The sequence below is a fragment of the Equus przewalskii genome, chromosome 23 (genome assembly GCF_037783145.1).
Source record: "Equus przewalskii isolate Varuska chromosome 23, EquPr2, whole genome shotgun sequence".
Classification (NCBI taxonomy): domain Eukaryota; kingdom Metazoa; phylum Chordata; class Mammalia; order Perissodactyla; family Equidae; genus Equus; species Equus przewalskii.
Window position 1 is genome coordinate 18,417,922 of NC_091853.1, and position 25,847 is coordinate 18,443,768.

The 25,847-nt window shown below is 38.4% G+C and overlaps 1 long non-coding RNA gene across 1 annotated transcript in view; it reads left to right on the plus strand.

Annotated features, from left to right (window-relative positions):
• The first annotated feature begins 16,067 nt into the window (after positions 1-16,067).
• Positions 16,068-25,847, plus strand: part of LOC139078866 (uncharacterized) — a 32,293-nt gene continuing 22,513 nt past the window's right edge. The window contains exon 1 of the long non-coding RNA XR_011532017.1: positions 16,068-17,240. This is a non-coding gene — a long non-coding RNA (uncharacterized lncRNA). The remainder of the gene's footprint in view (positions 17,241-25,847) is intronic.

The window sequence follows — 25,847 nt, forward strand, 5'->3', positions numbered from 1 at the left end:
TTAACTCATTGTTGTTTTAATTTGTGTTTTCCTGATTATCTACATAATTTTCAAGTAGAATTAATTGCATGATTTGGCTGTATTAATTCATCTTGGATAGCCACTTTGTTATCCCATGAATTCACAATTCCACCTAGCTTCTTGTGACCTACTCATTTTATTAATATCCCCCATGGGGATGTAGACAGAATGTAGTATCAAGCCCCTCTAAGTTGATATCAATGTTTTGATTGGCATCCTTGGGTAGGTCATTCAACCAGTTATGAAATCAGCCTAACTGTATGACTATCACCTTTCACCATGCTCTCAATAAAGTTATCTAGGAATGTTGAAATTCAGATCCTCCCTTGCCTATAGTATTCTGATCTATCAATTTAGTTGGTACTCCTATCAAAAAATGAAGTTTAAGTTGGTATTCTTTGTAAATCCAGAATGCCTCCTATTAGTCATTTACTCCCTCTTATGAGCTCACCAATTATCCTTTTGATAACCTGTTCTAACGTTTTTCCTAAAGATACATCTTCCATTTTATAAATGTATGACAGCATTTGCAACTTCTTACTTGAAACAAAAGTATGGTTTAGAATGGTCTCCTTGTTTCATTCAATTGCTGTGCTTAAATTGATTTTCAGTTTTATAAATCAAATCCTTTTTTTTTTCAAAGATTGGCACCTGAGCTAACATCTGTTGCCAATCTTCTTTTTTTTCTCTTCTCCGTCTCCCCAAAGCCCCCCAGTACATAGTTGTATATTCTAGTTGTAGGTCCTTCTGGTTGTGCTATGTGGGATGTCACCTCAGCATGGCTTGATGAGCGGTGCCATGTCTGTGCCCAGGATCCGAACCGGCGAAATCCTGGGCCACCGAAGCAGCGCTCACGAACTTAGCCACTTGGCCACGGGGCCTGCCCCGAAACTTTCTTTAAAGATTTTAAGATAGTTCATTAGTTGACAATTATATAAGAAGTGCTTTTTTGTTTTTTGAGGAAGGGAATTAACAAGTCTTTTAAGAGGCAAATAATCATTCACTAATTTATCTCTAAACTTGAATTTCTAATTATCTGATTTTCCTAATCACACATATATTAAAGTAATGTTTTACTGTTGCAAATGGGCAGAATGATATAAAAGATCAATAGTGGGAAAAATTAAAACAAGAAAAAGAAGATAACTCAAAAACTACAAATCACTGTAGATCATTTAATAAAATTATCTTGGTCTATTAAATAGGATCTCAATGGGCTTGAAGAGACAGTCAACTTTTAAAGTATCTTGTGCATTAAGAGAATCTGCTTCAGCCTTGAGAAATCTAGATGCAACAATAGAAACAACTAACCTATATTATAGGGCTAGAGTTGCCGTTTATATTTCTTTGTCATTTAAGCAGGAAAAGTAAGGATTTCATGGAATATATCCAATTAGCTAGAGCAGCTTCCCGAATTGGTTAAAGATTTTTGGCCACCTCAAACCCCAATTAGCCTTCTCTTTTATGCTTCTCATGATATTGCGTAAATAATAAAATATTTGATTCAAAGAGAAATGGAGAGGTTATCTAGTTCAATGTTTAAAATTTATCCACGAGGAAACTAAGACCCAATCAAGCTAAGTGACTTGCTTAAGTTTCAGCCCCCAACTAGTGGTTGAAGAAGCAGACGGACAACATTTTTGCTCTCGTGGAGGCACGTTTTAGTTGGGAGGGGACAGGGAAGAAGCAAAACACAAATACTGGGAGAACAAAAGTATTGGAGAGTGAATAGGTATTAGACAGAGGCTGGGGTACATTATATTGAGTGGCCAGATTCGTCCCAATTTAGTTCTCTTTCTGCTTTACCAAAATGCTTCCTAACTGACTGTTTCAAAGAAATAGAGGAGTTAAGTGACACAGTACTTTGTGAGCATATTGAAGTTCAAAAATATAAATTTATTCTCTTTCAACCAATTTATCCCCATTTGTTTTTTCTTTTTTGAAAGATCGGCACATGAGCTAACACCTGTTGCCGATCTTCTTCTTCTTCTCCCCAGAGCCCCTCAGTACATAGTAGTACACTCTAGTTGTAGGTCCTTCTGGTTGTGCTATGTGGGATGCTGCCTCAGCGTGGCCTGACAAGTGGTGCCATGTCTGCGCCCGGGATCGGAACCCGCGAAACCCTGGGCTGCTGAAGTGGAGCACAGGAACTTAACCACTCAGCCACGGGGCTGGCCCCCCAAATTTGTTTTTTAAGGAATGAAAGTTTAGACAAAATTTCCAGAATGAAGATATATGTAAATGAAAAATATATCAAAAAGATGAAAAAGTCTAGCAGTGTTGCTTAGGGCAAATGAATCATATATTTTCATCTTTGAAACTACTTTTTTCAGATGTATTTATTAAAGAGAATCTTTTCTTCTCAGGGGTTTGATGAAATGATATGAGTATATGACTAATCTAAAGAACAGTTCTACAGCTTTTCTAAGGAAGATTGGAAAGATGTTCTTGGAGCTCCCCTGCAATCCTGGTTTTGTCACTGAAGCTCTTTCAGTGTATATATCACCCAATTTGGCTGACCTTTAGCTTTCCTGCCACCAAACAGGGAAAACAGTTAGCATCAATCACTGTGTTTGACCTGAGGGAGATAAAAAAAAATGTCTGAGATAGGACCCCAACTCTCAGGGTCCCATACTCTAGATAAAGAGAAAGGATAACAGTAGCGGGAGGTAGGAGTTTTGAGCAAGTGGTACAGACGAGGCCTGATGGCTATCCAGAGGAGGGAGAAATGCCTTTGTGCAGGGTCAGGAGGGTTCTTTGGAGGGTGTATGAGTTGGGTTGGACTCTGGAGGATGCATGCTTTGGAAAAAGGAGTGCTGTAATTATAGCAGTACTTGTGGGAGATTTTCCAAATAAAGCTTCTGCAGGGACCAGGGGCAGAGGTTATTACAGTTCCCCAGTGACACAGATCTGAAGTCTGTTGGTGACTGACAAACCTGGGTGACTGGATGATGTGAAGGAGGTATGGTGGAGCAGAGGAGGAGGTGAAAGCTGATCTTGCAGTCTGGGTGAGAGATGGCTTCATTCATAGGACTGAGGAAGTCTGCAGGGTAAGGCGATATTTGATTGTAGGCGTATCAAGATGTTGGCACCAAATCTGACTCAAAATGTCCATCAGATGGTAGGAGTGAAGGACTGCGGGGCTAAGAGTGAGGTAATAATAGAGTTGAGGAATTACTCTGTGAGCCCTGGTCAGTGAGAGGGGAGGATGTGGGAACTCCAAAGTGAAAGAGCCACTGACTTTTTCCACTGGGGAATTTCTAATTGATCTCCCAGAGTGAAATGATTGCTTGGCAGCTGAAGGGAGCTAACAGTTCCTGACCCAGTATTCATCTCACTCAGTATTTGATGCTAATGACAGTGAATGAGATGAGCTACATTAGTACCCGCATAGCCCCATCCTGCTTATTGGTTGGATAAAATATATATGTTATATGGTATTGATATATACATTTCTCTCTCTCTCTCTCTCTCTCTCTCTCTCTCTCTCTCTCTCTCTCTCTATTATCTATCTCATATACTTTGTGATCCAGACCAGGGCATATCTAAAGGTAAAAGGTGGGCATAATTAAATCACACCAGGACAACATCTGTAAACTAGGAGTGCCCATGTAAAGAGGTAAATATGGGCATCCTACTTATTGAGGAAGTATAACATAATGGTAAAGAGCATAAGGCATAAAAAAAGAGCGACTTTTCATGTTTTATTAGCTGTGTGACCCAGAATAAATCACTCAACCTTCATAAGCCTCGGTTTTCTCATCTGCAAAATTTAAGATAGTACCCTTGTCCCTCTACAGTTCTTTTCAACACAGCAGCCAGAGGGATCTGTCCAAAATGCACACTAGTTCTGAGGGCGTGGGTGATTCTGGAGGAAGTTTACGGGATTCATTTTTGTGAATGTTAAGTTCGTGATGTCTATTAAACATCCAAATAGAGGTGTTGAGCAGGAGATTGAAGTCTGTAGTTTAGGAGAGAATTTGAGCTGGAGATAAAAATTTGGCAGTCATCAGATGAGAGGTGTGAGGCTAGATGATATCACCAAGAGAGTGATGGTGGATAGAGAAGAGGAGAGGCGCAGGGACTGAGCCCTGGTCATTCCGGCTAAAAGAGAAGGTGAAAGGGAAGGAAGGAAGCAGCAAAGGATTTTGAGAAGCAGCAGTGGAGTGGTAGGAGAAAACCCAACCAAAGTGTCTTGGGAGAAAACCAAGGAACACTTGTTAATAGGAAGGGAATGTCATATACTGCCAATAGATCAAGTCAGACCAGGGCTGAGAATTGATCCTTGGATTGAGCAATATAGAGGTCACTGGGGGTTGGTGGGGGCAAAAGCCTGGAGTGGAAGTGTTTAAGAGGATGGGAGGGGAGACATTGGAGGCAGCAAACTCTTCAGAGAAGATTTTCTCTAATAGGGAGGTGAGAAATGAAGGGATAGGTGGAAGGGAGAGTGGAGTCAAAAGCATTTATTTATTTTTTTACTTTGTATTTTTTCTCCCAAGATGGGCAATGATCAAGTAGAAAAGAAAAAATCGAAAATATAGCAGCAAGAAATGAGATTTATGGAGTAATGTCAGAAAGGGCTAGAGCTAGTGCACAAATTGGAGGGGGTGGTCTTTGCTTGTAACTGGAGCAGTTCATTGATGGCAACAAGAGCACACGTCGGAGGGCAGATGTGAGGGTTGAACAAAGAGCGGTCAGTCCCTGGTTTGTTTTGAGGGTGAGCCTGGTCCTTCTTCAAGTGAGCTCGTGTCTCCCCAGTGGCCTGGTGACAGAGCTGCAGGTCCACTGCAGACCTTTGTTAATGAGCCTCACTAAAGTCTAGGAGATTAATGTGAATTTGGTATTTTCAGCGTGTGAGACATTGGAAGTCTGAGATTTTATCTCGGTTCCATGTGAATTTTCCAAAGTCAAGTTACTTCTCTGAACTTCAGTTTCTTCATCTGTTGAGACAGAGGGAGAGAGAGAGAGAGAGGGAGAGTGGGAGAGAATAATATTAACTTTTCTTATTTCCTTTTTATTGTGGAGGGGGAGAAGTTTCTACTTCCCAATTCCATACTTCCATCATTCTACTTCAGTAAATTTTTCCAATCCCTCTCTTTTTAAATTGCCCTTGTTCAGAAGGCAAAGTTAAACAAGTTTTGAAAAATTTCTTTTCTGCTCTCTGGCAGTGTACTTTTATTACCACCCAATGACACTTTGCATTGGAGGAGCATTTTATGGCTCACAAGTACTTTCTTATAAATTAGATCATGGTGATGGGCAAGAAAGTATCAATTTAATATTTTACATATGACAGTTTTGGGACACAGAGAGGTTAAGTGACTAGGCCAAGGTCACACAGCTAATAAGTGGTAGACATGGGCCAGAAATCAAGGTATTTTTCTAACAGTAAGGTGACTGCCTTTCACAATATTAAATTGCAATGTTAGAATGGAGGTTTTCACTTGAATACAAAATGCGAAGAAACTAAAAAAAGAAAATATCCAAAATATATTCCACCATTTCTCTCTTGTTAAAAAAATATTTTCATTATACAAGTGATAGAAGAGTATATTCTTGTTTTAAAGAATTCTGACAGTACAGGAAGAGCAAATTCCCGTTACTCACCCTAGTCTCACTGTCCTTCATAGAGATGACTACTATTATCAATTTGGTGTGTATCTCTCTCTTAAAAAGTGAACTCTGGTGTTGTTTTTATCTGGTTAGAAAAGTGATTTGTTGTCATTATAGGAGAAAAAAGAAGAAAAAAATCAATCACTCATTATTTTACTAGACAGAGTTAACGATTTTAGTGTATTTCCTGTTAGTCCCTTATCTGTGCATATATTTATATTCATACACATTTTGCATAATTGTAATTTATGCAAAATACAGTTGCCTGTCTTTTAAAAAGTTTTAACATTATATCATGGACATTTTCCCATGTCAATAACAATTTTTTGGAAATGTCATTATTTTTTACTGAGCACTTTTTTTTTAATTGAGGCAACATTGGTGTATAACATTATATAAATTTCAGGCGTACGTTATTATATTTCAGTTCCTGTGTAGACTGCATCATGTTCACCACCCAAAGCCTAATTACAGTCCATCACCACACGCATGCGCCTAATCACCCCTTTTATCCTCCTCCCTCCCTGCTTCCCCTCTGTTAGCCACCAATCCTGTCTCTGTTTCTGTGTGTTTGTTGTTTTTATCTTCTACTTATGAGTGAAATCACATGGCATTTGACTTTCTCCCTCTGACTTATTTCATTTAGCATAATACCCTCGAGGTCCACCCATGTTGTTGCAAACGGCAAGATTTCATCTTTTTTTTTTTATGCCTGAGTAGTATTCCATTGTGTATATATACCACATCTTTATCCGTTCGTCCCTTGATGGACAGCCAGGTTGCTTCCAAGTCTTGGTTATTGAGAATAATGCTGCGATGAACATAGGGGTGCATGTATCTTTATGCATTCTTGTTTTCATGTTCTTTGGATAAATACCCAGCAGTGGAATAGCTGGATCATATGGTAGTTCTATTCTTAATTTTTTGAGGAATCTCCATACTGTTTTCCACAGTGGCTGCACTAGTTTACATTCCCACCAGCAGTGTATGAGGGTTCCCTTTTCGCCACATCCTCTCCAACACTTGTTATTTCTCATCTTGTTACTTATAGCCATTCTGATGGACATGAGGTGATATCTCATTGTAGTTTTATTTGCATTTCCCTAATAATTAGTGATGTTGAACATCTTTTCATGTGCCTGTTTGCCATCTGTATATCTTCTTTGGAAAAATGCCTCTTCAAGTCTTTTGCCCATTTTTAAATTGGGTTGTTAGTCTTTTTGTTGTTGAGATGTATGAGTTCTTTATATATTTTGGATATTACCCCTTATCATACATATGGTTTGCAAATATCTTATTCCAATTGTTAGGTTGTCTTTTCATTTTGTTGATGGTTACCTTTGCTGTGCAGAAGTTTTTTAGTTTGATATAGTCCCATTCATTTTTTCTGTTGTTTATTTTACCCAGCCAGACATGGTACTTGAAAATATGCTGCTAAGACTGATGTTAAAGAGCATATTGCCTCTGTTTTCTCCTAGAAGTTTTATGGTTTCAGGTCTTACATTCAAGTCTTTAATCCATTTTGAGTGAATTTTTGTGTATGGTGTAAGATAATAGTTTACTTTCATTCTTTAGAAACATCTTATTTTTAATGGCAATATATTTCTTTAGTTAGAGGTGGTCTCATAATTTAGTTAACCATTTTCTATGAAATTGGAAATTTTCAATGTTTTTGCAATTATAAATAATGTTAAAGTAAATTAGCTCTTTGATAAGGTAAGAATGTTCCTTTTTCTCTCAAGTACTGTGCGTCTTTCTTTATTGACCCCATTGAGTGTTTCTTCAGGCAGAGAGACCAGGTACCACATTAATTATTGAATGTCATCATCTGGGTAAGCACCTCACACCTACTGGGCCATTTATATCAAAGGAATATGGCGGGGACAGTAATAATGAACCCGCGTCTTTAGTTACTCGTTAATACCATCTGCTCCATAAAACAGTAATGAGCTTACACTTTTGATTTGTGAAAAGTGCTTTTAATTATAGTTCTTTTCTTTGTCTCTTTGCTGTTTGATTCTACCAGACTGCTGGATCCTTTGAACATACTGGCCATTGGAGTAGTAAATGATGCCTTGGTTTTGAGCTGACTTAAACATGACGGTAGAAAAACAATTGTTAAAAAAAATATTCCTTTAAGCTTTGGATGTTGAACTAAATACAGAATGAAGGTTGCAGGGGTTAAAATTTCCCATAGTCTATTTGATTAATAGACAAATCACAAAAATTTTGAGTCATAATCACCCAAGGATTACACATGAAAACAAAAACATAAAAATGATCAACTTAATCAAACAAATTAAATAATTAGTAAAATAAGCTAACCTTTTAAACCTATAGAATTAGTAAAGATTTAAAAAATGGAATATCCAATTTTGTCAATGATATAGAGAAATAAACATTCATGAAAAGCTTATTGGCCAATGAGGTTGTAAATTGATTCCATTTGGTCAATTTAGCAAGAAATATTAATGCCTTAAAATCTACCTTCTCTTTGAACCAATATTTATACATAGAGAAATGTATCCTAAAGAAATAATTATTACTAAAGGATTCTAGTAAAGATTAGCAACAAAAATATTCATTCAGCATATTTTATGCTAAGAAATAAAGATACACAGTCTCAATATTAATTTATTCAGTCAATAAATATTAATTTATTGCTATATGCCAAATTCCATCATATTTCAGAAACTTTGGGTACAATGGTGGACAGGACATGTTTTCTCTAATCAAATACCTATGATCTAGATGGTACATCCATTTAATGGAATTCTAGGCACTCATTAAAAATGATGCTGCAGACTTCTGCTTCCAGACAAGAAGAAGCAAAAGGGTTTGGATTTACCATACTTCTTTAAACAATAAGATGTCAGAGAAATTACACAAAATAATGGTTTTCAGGCATTGGCCAACAGTCAGTGTAGGACGGTAATCTCTGAGAGAAAGGAAATAATAAGATGAGTACTAAAATTGCACTGTATTACCATCTGGAGGAGGTTTGCTTGTGGGGGTGTGTGTCTCTGCTGGTCTTGCTGAATTGAAGAGATGGAGATCAGAGTTTGGGGAAGTCAAGTCTGCTAGAATTTTCAGAGTGGAGTACTGGGGAGAAAGCAGTTCACAAAAACAGAATTCCAGAAGTCTCTACAGGGATCCCCTTGAGTCTTTGACTGAGTACTGATCTGTACACATGTGAGAGGAAACTATCTGGGCCCAGGGAAATAACTGCTAGAAGGGGTGGATAGAACAATATCTGGATCACACAGGATTGGAAAATATTCGTGTTTCCACTACGCAGAGTATACAGATTCCATGGAGTAGAATTCTTAGAAAGTTACCATTTTAATAATGGAGATAAATTGGCCTTAGACCAAAGGCTGCTCTAGACTTGCCCTAAAGAAGCTTAAAAACGATTCAAAAGGATGCAACTGATTGCAAATAACTCAACCAGAACAAAACCTAATGCTATTTAAAAAAATTTAACAAAATCTAACAACCGATGATGTAAAATTCACTCTTTCTGGCAATCAGTCAAAAATTACCAGTTGTGGGCTGGCCCAGTAGTGCAGCAGTTAAGTGCTCATGTTCTGCTTCGGCGGCCTGGGGTTTGCTGGTTTGGATCCTGGGTGCGGACATGGCACCACTCAGCATGCCATGCTGTGGTAGGCGTCCCACATAGAAGGTAGAGGAAGATGCGCATGGATGTTAGCTCAGGGCCAGTCTTCCTCAGCAAAAAGAGGAGGATTGGCAGCAGATGTTAGCTCAGGGCTAATCTTCCTCAAAAAGAAAAAAAATTACCAGTTGTACATGATATAGGAATATACAACTCATAGTCGGGAGAAAAATCAGTTAATAGTAAGAGATTCATAAATGACAGAGATGGTGAAACTAGCAGAAAGAGGACATCACCACAGCTATTATAAATATATTTGATAGGTTTAAAAAGGTAGAGGAAAACATGATGATGAGAGGAACTGAAGATATAAAAAACACCTAAATGGGACATTTAGAGATGAAAAATAAAATAAAAAATATCAGAAATAACAGAAATGACAAGATAAAATATCAGAAAAGACAATAAAATATCAGAAAATAAATATCAGAAATAAAATATTGGATGAGATTAAGAGCACATTAGACTCTAAAGAAGAGATCAGTCAATTTGATGATATAGCAGCAGAAACTATCCAAAATGAAGCAAAGATATAAAAAAATTTAAAAGGAACAAAGCGTTAGTGATGTGTGAGCTAATAAAAGGCAGTCTAGCATTTATGTTACTGGAGTCCTAGAAAAAAGTGGACGGAAGGAGAGAAAAAATTATTTTGGAAATAATGGGCAAAAGTTGGGGAACTGATTGCAAAAGGGGAGAATGTAACTTTTTGGATGATGGGAAATATTCTATATTCTGTGATAGTGGTTACAGAACTTTATTTATATGTCAAAACTCATCAAATTGTACTTAAAATTGGTAACTTTTATCTTATGTAAATTTTGTCTATGTAAAATTTATGATCACCTTCCAAAAAATGATGTAGAGAAGCGTGAAAAGATGTTTAAGAGGTACTAAGTTTAAAAAAGCTTATGAAATACATTTACATTAAGATTCTATTTTTGAAAAACGTAGAAAAAGATTGAAGAAATATATAAAAAATATTAGCAATGCTAATTGCAAAAAGTAAATTAATTTTTCTTCTTTTTAGTTCTCTTTATTTTAATTTTTAATTTTATTTTTTCCATCAAAGACATGTATTATTGATGCAAAAAATTGCCAATTTTTTTTTACTTCAAGAAACCTCAGAGTTTGGGTGATGGCCAGCACAGGCACTTGTAATGCCTCATGAGAGAGAGGAAAACATCAATGCTGTCCTCCAGAAATGAAAAAGACAGCAGCATTTTTGTAGTACCTCTGTTCCATAAACCAGCTGAGTCTGATAATCCTGCATCATGGCTGTATAAAGTAGTACTTCTTGGTAATATGTTTTAGAAAAGCAATTCAACCAGTTAAGTCTGAAAAAGAATTGATTGGCTTCTATAACTGAAAAATCTGGACTTCAGGCATAGCTGGATCTAGGGATTCTAGCATCATGGCTTTTCTTCTATCCTCACAGCTTTCAGCTCTGTTTTCCTCTTTGATGACTTTGTTCACAGGCGAGTCCTCTTCATGTAGTAAGATATGTGAGCTCCCAGCAGCTCCAGACTTGTTTAGCCTTTGTGCTTGAACCAATCAAGATTCTTAGTTGTAATTAACAAAAGTTAACTCTTATTAAGTTAAACAGAGAGGAACTACTAAAAGATAACTGGATATCACATAATTTCGAAGATTTCTACAGAGTCAGCAGGAATAATACCCCAGATCTCTGAAGTCAAATGCCACAGCTCCCACTACCACCTACACTGGACACTGTAGGCTGCTGCTATTAGGAATGTGGCCACTTGTGCCTTGGAAATGCATGTCATGCTGCTGCTGCCATCAACCGTGACAGAATAGACTCTGTGTTGTCCCTGATTCTTGGCCTCAACTGCTTCCAATCAAAGTCTGGGGCGAACATGTCTGCTTGTCAGAGTCTGGGTCATGTGACTGCAAAGGAGGCAGAAAAAGCAAGTATCTGGCATTTTCAGTCTCAGAAAATATGGCTTCCAGGAGCTCCAGAATTTCATACTCCCTGTATCAGGCAGGAAATGATGTGTGTGACCTAGAGTGGGAGGTGACCTCCGTCTCTGAGGTAAGGGATAACACATGCAGCAGAGGAGAGTTCAGATTCAGGGAAGCCGCAAAGATGGCAAATGTCCATTGCAGTCTGCCTTTTTGGCTACCTGACATCAACACACCCCATTCTTTATATAGTTCCTAGCGTATCTGAAAATAGCCATTCCTACCTGACATAATGCAATGAGTCCTCATACAACATCAAACACTCATCATACGACTTAAAACGACCTCTTCTCCTTCCCACAAATAGTCATCCTACAGCCTCAAAAGTTATGGCAAATAGTCATCCTACAACTTCAATAGTTATGGCACCCTGTTCAAAGCCCAAGATCTCTGGCCGTGGCAACGTTAGGTGGCATCTCAGGCAATTTCCCGGGATTTTCTCTGTGGCAGCAATTCTCTTTCCTTTTGTTGTCAGGATTAATCATACTTCCTAACAAAATTGTCATCCTTTTTTGCTGTTGTTGCTGTCGCCCATCACTTGAGTGGCCTGAAATGTCAAAGTGGCGGTTGCAGCTTCTGACTTGGTGGAACAGTTGTTGTATTCCGTAGAGGAAGCATTCAGTCCTTGGATATTAAGATGGCTAAACCAGAAGAGTCCACAGCTGTAGAGACGGGAAGCAAAAAATTTGCAACGGGTCATTAAGTGTGATCTCAAGAGGTGCCCCTTTCATTTTACTACCTAGGCTTATGTATTCTAGTGACAGGAGAAATAATACCAAATATCTAGTCACTTTCAAACATAGATGAAAATCCTCTAGGACTGAATCCCAAATTTACAACGTATTTGCTGAGACCATAACTGAGTCCTGAGAAGGTCATACATCCATTCTTTTAAGGCCATATCTTTCTGGAGATAGGGTAAACGGTAAGACAGTAAATCTTGTGGTCATCTATTTTTTATTTGCTTTTGTTTTTCTGTGAAGTGAATTCCTTGATTAGAAGCAATGTTGTGAGGGTTACAGAAGTGGTGTCCAAGGCATTAGGTTAGACTACAAATTGGCAGAAGTGTGGTATGTAGGAAAAGAAAATTAAAATCTGGAGTAGATGATCTTTTCAGTGAGGGCATCACCACATCCTTTGTGAGGGAAGGGTCCAGCGCAGTCAGACTGCGACCAGGTGTCTGTGGTCCTCCGGCAGGCGTGCTGTCCTTTGCTACTAAGAGCTGTTTCTTGTTTCAGAAATTGGGCACTGGTTTGGGTAGTTGCCAGGTAGCCTTGATAAGTGTCAGTTCATGTTGTTGAGTCCACACATAGCTTTCATTTCTGCAAACATTGCTACATGGCTCATGAATGTAATTAGCAAACACTGTGGGTGGGGGCAGTGGGAGGATGTAGCCTGCCATCTTGTTCACTTCCTCTGGGGCATCTTTTGGTGAGCATTCCTGTGAGCCACAGGTATTCTCGTGATCTGAGTCCATTCAGAGAGTTACATACTTTTCTCCAAACCCCACCTTCAGTCCTCCACTCTCATTCCTTCCAAAGATCTGAACATCTTACCAAACCCGTCCACATTCCAATGAATCTGTATACATCCAACCTCAAGTCATCACTATAAACAGGCGAATTGGAAAAGGGATCTGAAGTTTCCATTCACAGGGCAGTTGTGCTTCTTCACTGTCCCTCAGGGACAACCCTATATGGGAGTGAAACATTTCAGCAAACCTTTCAGATGGGGCCAGAACATCACGCAGAGTCTTCTCTAAATCCAGTTCAAGATTTTTCCTTTGCAGTCAGTTATTCACAGCCTACTCTCCTGAAGTCCTGAGTGTGGACTGAGGAGGGCTGGCATTAGGCCAGAAGTAGGTGGGCATGCTGGAAGTATGAACCACTTGCTCACACAACTTATCCTTTCAGAAGGCGTTAGTGCTTTGAACCCTGTAGAAAAACACTTCCACTTGATAATGATATGCTACAGGGTGTACCCAATTTTTGGTGAGGCAGATAAGATAACCCACTCACAATGGTGAGCTGGTGTCCCATGATCTGACAATTATTCTCCATCAGGGTTCAGCAGCAAGGTGTTTCTCACAAGGGGAATAATGACTTGCTGAAAAGGGCATGGCCTGGATCCAAAACTCTAGGGGCCCCCACATGACTCTTGTATTGGGACTTGCCATTGGCTCTATCCAGCATCCTCATTTACCTCACTTGATATTTTAAGCACTATTAGATCTGATGGATCCTAAAGGCCAAGTGGCAGAGCTGCCTGAACCATGGTTCATACCAGACAGAAAGCCGTTTATTGATTTGTGCCCCACTCAAAGTGAGTAGCTTTATAGGTCATCCAGTAAATGGGTCAGAGAAGCACATTTATGGGTATGTTGTCTCCCAAATACAAAAGAGGGCCATCAAATCTTTCTCAGTGAGAGAAAGTGCAAAGTTAGCAACTTTCCTTCCACTTTGGGGGTGCTATCTCAACTTGTCCCAAATCAGTGGACCCCGGAAACTTTACTGAAGTTGCAGATGCTGATATTACCTTGGAATTTTTTCTTCTTCTTATATACTTTGGCTTCCCAGGGTTTCTAGTGTAACACACATCTTTTTGTCATAGAGGGAATCAGTGAGATATGAGATGATGTTATTAAGGGGTCCACTGACTAGATTTTAGCACAGAACCAAGGAGTCGACATACCTGAAGAAACACGATGAAGATAGGGATTTTGGTGTCTGCATACTAAAGAAAAGAAAAAAGAATTTTACTGATTAATAGCTATATACCAGGTACTAAAGACCATGTTGGTTTGCTTAAGCAAAGTGACTACCTGTAGCATAGCAGGTACAATTAAAGATGCTACTTGAGGGGCCAGCCTGGTGTTGTAGTGGTTAAGTTCACCCACTTTGCTTCAGTGGCCCCGGGTTCATGGGATCGGCTCCTGGGCGTGCACCTACACACCGCTCATCAAGCCATGCTGTGGTGGTGTCCCACATAGAAGAACTAGAAGCATATACAACTCTGTACTGGGGCTTTGGGGAGAAAAAAAAAAAAACGAGGAAGGTTGGCAACAGATGTTAGTTCAGGGCCAATCTTTAAAAAAAAAAGTCAGCGTTAAGGTGCTTCCTTGTGGGTAATTAAAAAAAAATAATAATGCTACTTGATTAAGCTTATGATAATCCACTGTTACTCTGTAAGACCCCTCTTCCTGCTGCACTGATCAAAAGGTAAGGTAAATGGAGATGTGATAAGAATCACCATCCGTGCATCTTTCAAGCCTTTGATGGTGGAACTAGTCTTTGTGTTAGCAGTGGGAATTCAAAGAGTTTTACTCGTCCATTTCTATGATAATACTCCACAGCTCAGGGAACTAATGTGCGTATTCTGCCCAATTCTGGGTATACCTATTCCAGCTATGCACTCAAAACCTACGCATGATGGGTTTATGGTCGCCCTGGGCTTATGAGTAGGTGGACTTATCTGATATTATAATCCCTGACTATGAATGGTACACCACGGGATGTGTCTCCAGGAATTAACACATTTTAGAGCCAACGTCAATCAAGATTCAAAGGAGTGGCTATTTCCTTTTCTCCAATGCATAGTTATCTTGTCAAATGGCCATACTTCCCGTAGTTTCCATAGGAGAAGATAGGAGGACGTACAAAACCTGCTTTCACGTGATTGTAGGTTTCTTCCTCAAAAGGGTCTTTCCTTCCAGGTCTATGAAATGATTCAGACCAGATAATTGGATGAGGAGAGTGGCTTTCTATTATAGTGGCTCAAATCAGCCCTTTGTCTGCAGACCTAGAATTTTTTTGTTATATAAATCAAATAGGACCTTTAGTGGGCTAACCACTAGTTCAATCTGAGGGGCCCCCAAATTAATTAGCCCTCAAAAAGGATCGTTGAAAGTCAGATAATTCTGCCCGTTATGTAATCTTGCATTTGATCATTAAATACTAATACTCAGCCTCGAATGTGACCCTCGAATCCTGGTGCTTTCATTAAAATCAGTGGAGTCCCTTTCCACTGCAGCATCTCAGGCTTACAGAGAATAGCCAGGTGAAGTCTTCTGAGACCTTTCAGCAAGGCGGGAACAGTTTCATTAAAGGAGGATTTGAGGCTTTTCCCACTGGCAATAGACTCTCAGTGGTGGTGTAGAGCTCAGTGTAGTCAGTCATCTGAATCTTCCCATATGCCCTTATTCCAAAGCTTGGGGTTCTACTCTTTTATTATTGCTGCCCTTAGTTTCACCTGAGAGAGCTGCCTAAGCTGTAAATTTAACTGGCATTGGAAATTGGCAACATCAGACATCAATCTTTGACTTCGTTTTTGGGCTATTATAGGCCTGCAAGAGCAAGACATAGGAGATTAATATAGAGCTGTTATAGAAATCCCTGATTATTGGTCTGTATTTTTAGCAATAATTTTTAGCTCTGAGAATATCCTTCTCTTTCTTTAAGCTATCAAATGCCATCAACAACCACCATTCCATCCTCACTGTCCTTGCCTTTCTTCATTCCTTTTACACGGTAGTTATATGACATTGCCTCTTCCAAAGCCTTGCTTCGAATGAACTCTTCATTCCAGATGACCATAGGTAATGATATAATTACTCATTTGCCCCTGGCTGCTGTGGCCTACCAGAGTTTCATCCATTAACACCAAATGGATTTTTATTGCATTTAGCCACAATCAGGTCAGATGATAAGTTTCCAGATTGCCCCTGTTTCCCTAAGCATCTGTTGCTTGTAAGCATACTTGATACAGATATTAGCATCCTTTAGGTTCTGCGATAGGCAGAACGATGCCTCCAAAGATGTCCAACGTCCTTAATCCCTGGAAGCTTTGAATATGTTAAGTTACATGGCAAAGAAGAATGAAGGGTACAGATCAAATTAATGTTTGCTAATCAGCTGACCTTAAAAGAGGGAGATGATCCTGAATTATCCAGGTGGACTCATTGTAATCACAGGTGTCCTTAAAAGTGGAAGAGGAAAGTAGAAGAAGGGGGACTCAGAGGAAGATGTGACAAGGGAACACTGGTCAGAAAGATGCGACATCACTGGTTTTGAAGATGGAAGAAAGAAGCCTCCAAAAGCTGGGAAGAGCAAGGAAATGGGCTCTTCTCTGGAGCCTCCAGGAAGGAATGCAGCCCTCCTGACATCCTGACTTTAGGACTTCTGACTTCCAGAATTAGAGGAGAATAATTTTGTGTTGTCTTGAGCCACACAGTTTGTGGTAACTTATTATAGCAGTGATAGAAAACGAAAGCAGAGTCTTAGTTTCAAGCACAAGAAACTAAATGTCTATTTTTAAGTAGAAGAGATTGATTAAAAGATTTCTCAGGTAGCTCGCAGAACCTGGATCCAGGAAGACTGGAAGTGAAGTCCCGGAGGCTCCCTGTCAGAAACCATACTGCAATCTTCCTGCAGACATGATTCACTGACCTGCCACGGCCCCCTGGAAGGCACAGCCACTGATCTCGTGCTGTCAAGAGCAACCCTAGGCACTGGGTCTCAAACACTTTTGCTAGAACTGCAGCCTGTCTCTGGAAACTGGGTGTAGATGCTGCCGTGTTTCATCCTCTCTAGAAATAGATTTTGTGCAGCCTCCACTTCTCTGGGTCATTAACTTCTAATCAAAACCTGGCGTCTTTATTTCTGACTCTCCTTGCTTGACGTTTATGCTCGCACAACAGCCGCAAGGGAGGTTGAGAAAGCGAATATCTGGCATATTTGGCTTCTCTGCTCGACTCCCAAGGTGGTGAGTTCCTCACATAAGAAGGTGATTCAGATGCTGGTTACCAAAAAGAAGACTCATGTCTACTGCAACACCTACAATCTCCGAACAGGAGAGATTCCCTCTGTCTCCCAGGGTCTGTTTCAGTCTCTGAGGAGGATTCTGATTGGCCTTGCTTGGGTCCTTTGCTGGCCCCTGTAACCAATTATTGTTTAAGGTGAGGAGAGGTTCACGGGTTAGCTGGTTTTGCTGGGGATCCTTGACTTACAGGCCTTTACGGAAAGGTGCAGCTCCCCAAAGGAAAAGTGGTTCTGTTATCAGAAGAAGGGGAAGAGGAAAGAAGCCATAGTTTGGTGAAAAGAGCTTATGATTGTAGCTGGACCCACCTGAGTTAAATCTGAGCTGTACTGCTTGCTGGTTTGCAAAGTCAAATTCCCTCAAGTGTACCTGCAGTTTGCCAGAGGAGTTAAGAGTCCTGATTCTGGTGCTGGGTTACCTGGTGTGTGTCCAGGCTCTCGTTTACTGGCGGTGTGATTCTGTGTTCCAATTTCCTCATTTGTAGAATGGGTATCAGAATAGTACCGACTTGAAAGAATAGTTGTGATTAATCCATGAGTTAATAACTGTAATGAGCTTAGAATAGTGCCTGGCACGTAATAATAGCCATCACTAATTATTACTATTATTTTAATATAACTCAGACACACAAAGAACGGAACTTAAAATTATTGTTATATAACTGATCTAATCAAGTTTTCAAATTCTTATTTCTGCTGATGGTGGTAGGGATGTGGGATGTGGGAAGGAAACTGAAAATTGCCAGTAAGAGATAATTTAAATAGTGTCTTTTAGATAAAAATGCAATCAGTTTACAATTCAAACTCCTTATGAAGCTTCTCCCTCTCCTCTCTCATGAGGTTTCACTCCCCTCCCCTTTCCTTCCTAATATGAACCGGATGCAGGGAGAAAGCGTGGATGCTGATGGTGCCAGGATGGAGCTTGGGCTGTCTTCTTAGATCTCTGATTGGTGTGGCTGGTCAGATCTTGTCTCTGGGCGTCTTGAGCTGGTGGTCATTGAAATATGGCTGTCCTGCCTAGTTTTTAGCATCAAACTGTTATCTTCCCCTGAAGAATTTGGGTCCTGCCACAGCCTCTAGACACAAAGTCCCTGTTCACTGTGGCCTTTTACCCTGATTTCAGGCTGCTTGGCTTTGTTTTTCCTGGAAGGCCTAGGATGTCGATCTGTTTTCTCTTTACATATTATGGTGAGAGGTACAACGTTCCATGCTTCCTATGCGATTATCTGGTACCATGCTGAAAATGGCATGTGAAATGCTAGTCTTCTTGAAAGAGTTTGCATTTTTAGAAGGCTGTTCTTTTGAGAAATAAGTCCCTCTGTACTTGGATTCCTCTTGGCTTACTTGGGGGTTTCTGGTCCCACTTGCATCCCCATCTAAGCGTTTTGACCCATAGAGGACAGTCAGGAGAACTGAGTCTGAACTCCTTCTTTGTTCTCACCCTCCTCTCATCTCCAGCTCCCCTGGTAACTGGAAAGTGTGTTTTTCTCCTTCCTTTGAGTTGAGAGTTATATCCTGAGTTCTTTCTGGTTTCATTTCCCTGCTTTCTTTCAGCCTCTTGTTCTTAGTATTTTGAGGAAAGCCTTTTGAGTTTGCAAAATCCATTCCTTCTCCATAAAACCTGGTGATCAAAACTGAAAATGGAACTAATAAATATAATTTGCAAGTTAAAGCTGAACAATAACTTCTTTGTTCTTTATCCCCCCTCCAAAACTGTTAAATGCTCTTGATCCTACTGGGTAGTGAGCAGCAAGGCAAGTATACAAGTTTAATGTTTTCAAAATATTATCCCTGTTCCACCAGCTATGCAGCAGATCCGTGAAAACAAGCTACTCTTGTTATTTTAGGTAAATATACTTGTTCAAATGAAACCCATAAATAAAGTGTAATTTTATGCGTGAGTATTGGAGTTGCTCAGCAATATGCGAGAGCCCTACACAGTTCATTCATTCACTCAACAAATATATATTGATAGCCTGCTATATGCTAGGACCTGCTCTAAGTGCTCCATACTTCTTTTTAGAGTTTTGGCCAAAGAGGTGGCATTGCTTTTAGCAGTGGAATTTTCTGCAAAGCATCTCCAGTTTCTTTAGTGACTAAGTTGGATATAGCCCAAGATGGACTAGGTATGTACCAAATCCACCTGGTAACAAATAATAATTTTTCAATGTAGCGTCCCACTTCAATGAGATTAAATTGCTTTCCTGGTCCCCCACTCAGTATTAGCTAAGTATGGAATGAATTATCAAGTTGTTTTTGGGAGTGGCACTGCAGATCCTGCTGCCTGACCAAACCCAGCCAAGCACTGTTGGCAGGTTCATGGATCTCCTTTTTTGCTCAACCCTGGCCATAATCTCTGACTTTGGTCATGGCAGCACAGGGAGGGTTAATGGCAGTGATGAGTTATGCTGAATTCAAGGAGAGGTGGCCCTTAGCTTACTGGTTTTTTGGAATGGGAGGCCATTGGCGGGATTGGTGTCTGTCTGTTTCTTTCTGAGGAGAAAAGAGATTGTTCCACATAACAGAGTCCTGACTACATCTTTTTGACTCTTTTCTATTTTTATGTAAGTCATGGTATGATTAAACTTTAAATAGTGAGATGGTCATTAAGAAAGCAGGTAATCAGAACCATCTTGCTTATACTGTTTATCCTTCGTTATACTTATCACGTGTAGGTTATATTTACCATAGTTAGTTAAGATAAAATGTAGGGCTCAAATAAACTTATGTAACTTAATTTTACCCATTCTCAGTAATGATAAAAATAGAACCAATTTTCCAGAGGCCACTTGACTTTTTTTGCATATTCGAGGGAGATTTTTAAGTCTTTTGCGATATGTAAAATGGCAATTTTTTGTGTGCAAAAGCAGCTTTTAAAAAAATAGCAGTAGATATGTCAAGATAAAACTGAAGATACTTGCCCATCCAGGAAAATGTCACATGTAGGCAGATTGGCTTGTAAATGCAAAAGCTGCTTCTTATAGCTCTTGATCCTCTGGAACATTTTTTTCCCCCGTGTGCTACGAAAACTCGCATAGGTAGCTCACAGTTGTGACATGCCTACTAGGAGGCCTGTTTCCTTGCAAAATGGTCTAAAGTTAGCTCTACTCCTGGGACTATTAAGTCAAATGCCTGATAGATTCTTTGGAGCCGAGATGACTGAGACATTTTCCAATTTTTGAGCTGATTCTATGTAGCATATATGTTCCTAAAAAGCTATTTTAAACTATATATTTGTAAATCTAGTCATTTTCAGTACACTGAGGGAGCTTGTCATTTAGAACTTTCAAGCAAGTATCCAGAGAAAAAATTATCTTGCATTCTGACTAATCACAGCCTAATTTAGCTATTTTATAATTTTTTTCTTAAAAGCAAAGCATATTTGAAAATAAGGTATTTGAAAATGTTAGATTTTTATTTATTAATATACACAGAGCACAGATCTTAACTGTACATTTTGATGGATTTTGACAAACGTATATACCTATGTGACCGAGATCCCAATAAAAATGCAGAACATTTCCGCAACTTGTAAAATTTCCCTGTACGCCTTTACAGTCAATTCCTCCCTTCCTCCCAACCATTGTTCTGACTTCTATTACCATAGCTTAGTTTAGCCTATTCTTGAACTTTCTATAAATGGAATCCTCTTTTACAACCAGATTCTTTAGCTCAGCAACAAAGCGATTTTGAGATTTTTGAGATTCATTCGTGTTGTTATGGGTGTCATTAGTTCATTCTTTTTTATTGCTGTGTAGCATTCCATTTTATGATTATGCCACAATTTGTTTAATCATTCTCCTATTGATGGATGTCTTAGTTTCCAGTTTTTGGCAATTATGAATAAAGCTTCTATGAACATTCTTACAAAAGTCTTTGTGTGGACATATTTTCATTTGTCCTGGGTAAATTCCTAGAAGTGGAATTATTGGGCCATAGAGTACGGATATATATAATTTATAAAGAACCAACGCATGGTTTTCCAAAGTGGTTGCTGCATTTTTCTGTCCCACCAGTAACATGAGAATTCCAATTGTTTCACATTCTTGCCAATATTTATATTGTCAGTTTTCAAATTTTAGCCATTTGAGTGGTGTGTAGTAGTATCTCATTGTGGTTCTAATTTGAATTTCCCTGAGGACTAATGATGCTGAGCACCTTTTCATGTGCTTCTTGGCCACTTTTATGTCTTGTACCTCCTCTTTTTTAAATTATATTTTCAAGTTTTGCCTATTTAAAAATTGGATTGTCTTTATTGTAACTTGTGGTAATTGTATGTTCTGGATTCAAATTCTTTGTCAGATATATGTGCCACAAATATTTTTTCAGTTTCTGGATTGTTTATTCATTTTCTTAATGTGCTTTTAATGAGTAAAAGTTTTAATTTTGATGAAATCCACTTGATTATTTTTCATTTATGATTAGAACATTTTTATCTTGTCTACAAAACTTTTGCCTATCCTAAGATCATAAAGATAGTCTCTTAAATCTTCTTCTAGAGGCTTTATATCTTAAGTTTTATGGTCAAACTCTAATTTTTTATATGGCATGAGATAGAAGTTCAGACTATATTCTTTTCCGTATGGATATACGTTTTTTCTAGCACCATTTGTTGAAAAGACATTTTTCTCCAACTCAATTGCATTGACACCTTCGTCAACAGTTTTCCATCTAGCATGGATCTATTTTTGGACTCTCTATTCTACTCCACTGATCTATTTGAAGATCTACGCATTAATATTATACCATCTTAGTTGCTATAGCTTATAACCAACCTTGAAATCAGGTAGTGTAAGTGCATTAATTTTGTTTTTCTTTTTAAAGATTGTTTTCACTATTTTCAATCCTTTTCACTTTTATATAAATTTTTAGAAATAGATCAATTTCTATTTTAAAAAACCTTAAGGAGTTTTGAATGTGATTTCACATAGATACATAGATTTCACATAGAACACGTAGATAAATTTGGGGAAAAATTGCCATATTAACAAAATTAAGTCTTCCAATCCATGAACATTCTACATCTCTCCATTTATTTAGGCTTTCAAGTTCTCTCAGCAATATTTTACAGTTGTTGCTATAGATGTCTTTCACACTTTGTTAAATTCCTAAATATTTTGTTTTTCATGATATTGTAAATGATATTTAAATTTTTTAATTTTTCAGTCATTTGCTGCTAGTATATAGACATCTAACTGATTTTGTTATATGGACTTTGTAACCTGAAACCTTGTAGAAACATTTATTAATTATATTAGCTTCTTTATAGAGTTGTCAGAATTTTCTATGTACAAAATCACGTCATCTACAAAGAAATTAAAATTTTTCTTTTCTAATATTTATGCCTTTTATTTTTTCTTGCCTTGTTGCATTGGCTAAGACTTCCAGTTCAAAATTAAATAGAAGAGCCATTCTTAGGAGAAATTGTTCCTGATCTTAGGAGAAATATATTAGTCTTTCACCACTAAGTATATTGTTGTTGTGTTGTTTTTACAGATGCCTTGCAAAAGAAGATATATATTATTAACTTATATCATCTGCCACTGATTCCTCACACATAGCTCTTAAAACCCTTGTAATCTCCTGAGTGATAGGAATCCTAGGAGCATCTTTTTTTCTAATATTTTGCCTTTGACCCCCGTTCCTGACACAGAGCTCCTAAATACCTTAAAGTATCCTGGATGATAGGAGCTTCTTTTGTTCTAATGAAGCAGCTCTTGGTGGGCTCATTGTCAACTGGATAATCATCCAAATGACTTGAAGGTGGAGACTGGTCACCAGAAAGACCAAGCCATGATTAGAAGCTTGGAAGTTTTAAGCTTCTCCTCCCATCTTCCAGGGAGGGGAGGGGGTGAGAGAATGAGTTAATAATCCGTTATGCCTACATGATAAAGCCTCCACAAAAATCTCTAAAGTACAGTGTTTGGAGAAATTCTGGTTTGGTGAGCAAATCCATCTGCTGGGAGGGTGGTGCATCCCAGCTCCTCAGGGACAGAAGCTGCTACGCTGAGGACACTTTCAGACCTCATCCTATGTACCTCTTCATCTGGATGTTCATCTGCATCCTTTATCATATCCTTTGTTACATAAACTGGTAAGTGTAAGTAGGAGTTTACCTGAGTTCTGTGAGTCATTCTAGAAAATTAGTGATCCTGAGGAGGGAGTTGTAGGGACCTTCAACTTATAGCTGGTCAGTTAGAAGTACAGGAGGCCTGGAGTTACATTTGGTATCTGAAGTTGGTGCAATCTGTGGGAGCCCTTAACTTGCGGGATCTAACCCTAACTCAAGGTAGATCGTATAAGTAGGACACTCAGCTGGTGTCAAAGAACAAGTTAGTGTGGGGAAAAAACCCACATACTTGGTGTCAGAAGAGTTGGTGAGAGCGGAGGAAAGAAAGCAGTAGTTTACTTTTATGCTTTTTATCAAATTCAAGGTGTTCCTTTTCTATTCCTAGTTTTCCAAATTAATGGATTTGAATATTGTCATATTTTTATGCTTTTATGAGATGCTGTTGTGATGAATTACACTGAATGACTAATCTTGCAGTCACAGGAAAGAGCTTATTAGTCATGACACATCATGCTCTTTATATATTACTAGATTTGATTTATTAATATTTTGTTAAGAAATTTTGCATTTATATTCAATAGAGTCCTTGGCTTGTAATGTTCTTGTCAGGTTTATTATCAGGTTTATCCTGGATTCAAAAAACACATTGGGAAATTTACTCCTCCTTTATTTTGAGTTTATATAAAATTGGTGTTAGTTCTTCCTTAAATGTTTGATAGAAATCATTGATGAAACCATCTAAGCCTTGAGATTTCTTGGTGGGAAAGTTAAAATGTTCCCAGAAAGTTAAGTATTTTTAACAGTTATAGGGCTGTTCAGATTTTTTTAAAAATACTTTTTGTGTCAATTTTCATAATTTGTGTTTATACTGGACTTTTCCCATTTCATCTAAGTAGGAAAATTTATTGACATAAAGTTTTTCATGATATTCTCTTATTGTTGAGGTCTATAAGGTCTGTAGTCATATCCTTATTCCATTCCTGATATTGGTAGTTGTGATTTTTTCTTTCTTCCTTTTTATTTCTTGATCAGTCTTGACAGAGTTCATCACCTTAAAAATATTTTCGAAGATCTAGCTCTTGGCTTTTTTATTTTATCTATTGTCTGTTTATCATTTCATTGTGTTCCATTCTTTTATGTTTTCTTGCTTCTAATTATTTTGAGTTTAATTAGCTTGTCTTTTTCCAGCTTCCTTATGTAGAAGCTTAGGTCGTTATTTTTAAACGTTTCTTGTTTTCTGTTATAATCATTCAAAGCTAGAAATTGCCCTCTAAGCACAATTTTAGCTACATTCCCACAAATTGTGACTTCATTAGCATTGTTTGAGATATTTTCTAATTTACATTTAAATTGTTTCTTTGACTTACCCGGATTGTGTAGATGTGTTGATTTCCAAATTCTGGATTTTTTCTGTATATTGTTAACTGATTTCTATTTAATTATGTTGTACTCAGAGAAATACTTTGTATGATTAAGTTCCTTGAAATTTTTGAGACTTGATTTGTGCCCCATCATATGGTCCTTCTAAACACTTGTTCAATGTGCATTTGAATAAAGGTATTTTATGCAGTTGTGGGCTGTTGTGTTTTGTAAATATCAAGTAGATGAAGTTGGTTGATAGCGTTGATCAAACCTTCTGTATTCTTATTGATTTTCTCTATTTGGCACATTAATATAATGACTGAAAGAAGAATGTATATTCCAACTCTGTCTGTAGATTTGTCTCCTTTTTCCTTGAGTTCTGTCAATTTTTGCTGCATGTATTTTGAAGCTTTGTTATTGGGTGCATACACATTTAAGATTGCCATGTGTTCTTAATGAATTGACCCTTTTGTCATATGGAGTGTCCCTGTAGTGGAGTCCACTTTGTCTGGTGTTAATATAACCCGTAAGAAAATGAAAGACTTTAAAGTGCTTTATGTTCGTCTCTTTCATCTGCCAACCTACTGTGTCTCCTGCTGTCCTTTGCCAGTCACTGTCAGTCCGTTGATGGGGTACAGATGGTATCAGGTACTGGTGGTCATTGCAATTTTCTTACAGTCGGGCCATATTGAGACCAATGCAGGGCAGCAGCACAAGTAGTTTCTTGGTCTCAGGCTGTAGGAATAGGATGACTTGGCTTTATCTGCCTTTGAAAACATTTTTTTTTTTTGAGGAAGATTAGCCCTGAGCTAACATCTACTGCCAATCCTCCTCTTTTTGCTGAGGAAGACTGGCCCTGAGCTAATATCTGTGCCCATCTTCCTCTACTTTATATGTGGAACACTTGCCACAGCGTGGCTTTTGCCAAGCGGTGCCTTGTCTGCACCCGGGATCCCAACCCTCGAACCCCAGGCCACCGAAGCAGAACGTGTGCACTTAACCACTGTGCCACCGGGCCGGCCCCTGAAAACATTTTTGATCTTTGCTTTCACCAAACTTGTAGAGGTATGATTTTGCCTGAGAAAGGTTAAAAGTAAAAAAGTACTTTCAGCTAGTGTCAGCTCGCTAAGAATTGTGGAGTTTTTCTTCAATTGTCTTTATTTTCAATATAGAGGAATTCTATGGCGTTTTGATTTGGAAAGTTTGAGATTCGTTGAATTGAAAGTTTCAGTCTGGGAGCCAGGAGAATGGTATTTGTTTTGTTTGTTTGAAATTCCAAATGTATGATTTAAGGCAAGTCCTTTAAAATCTATGC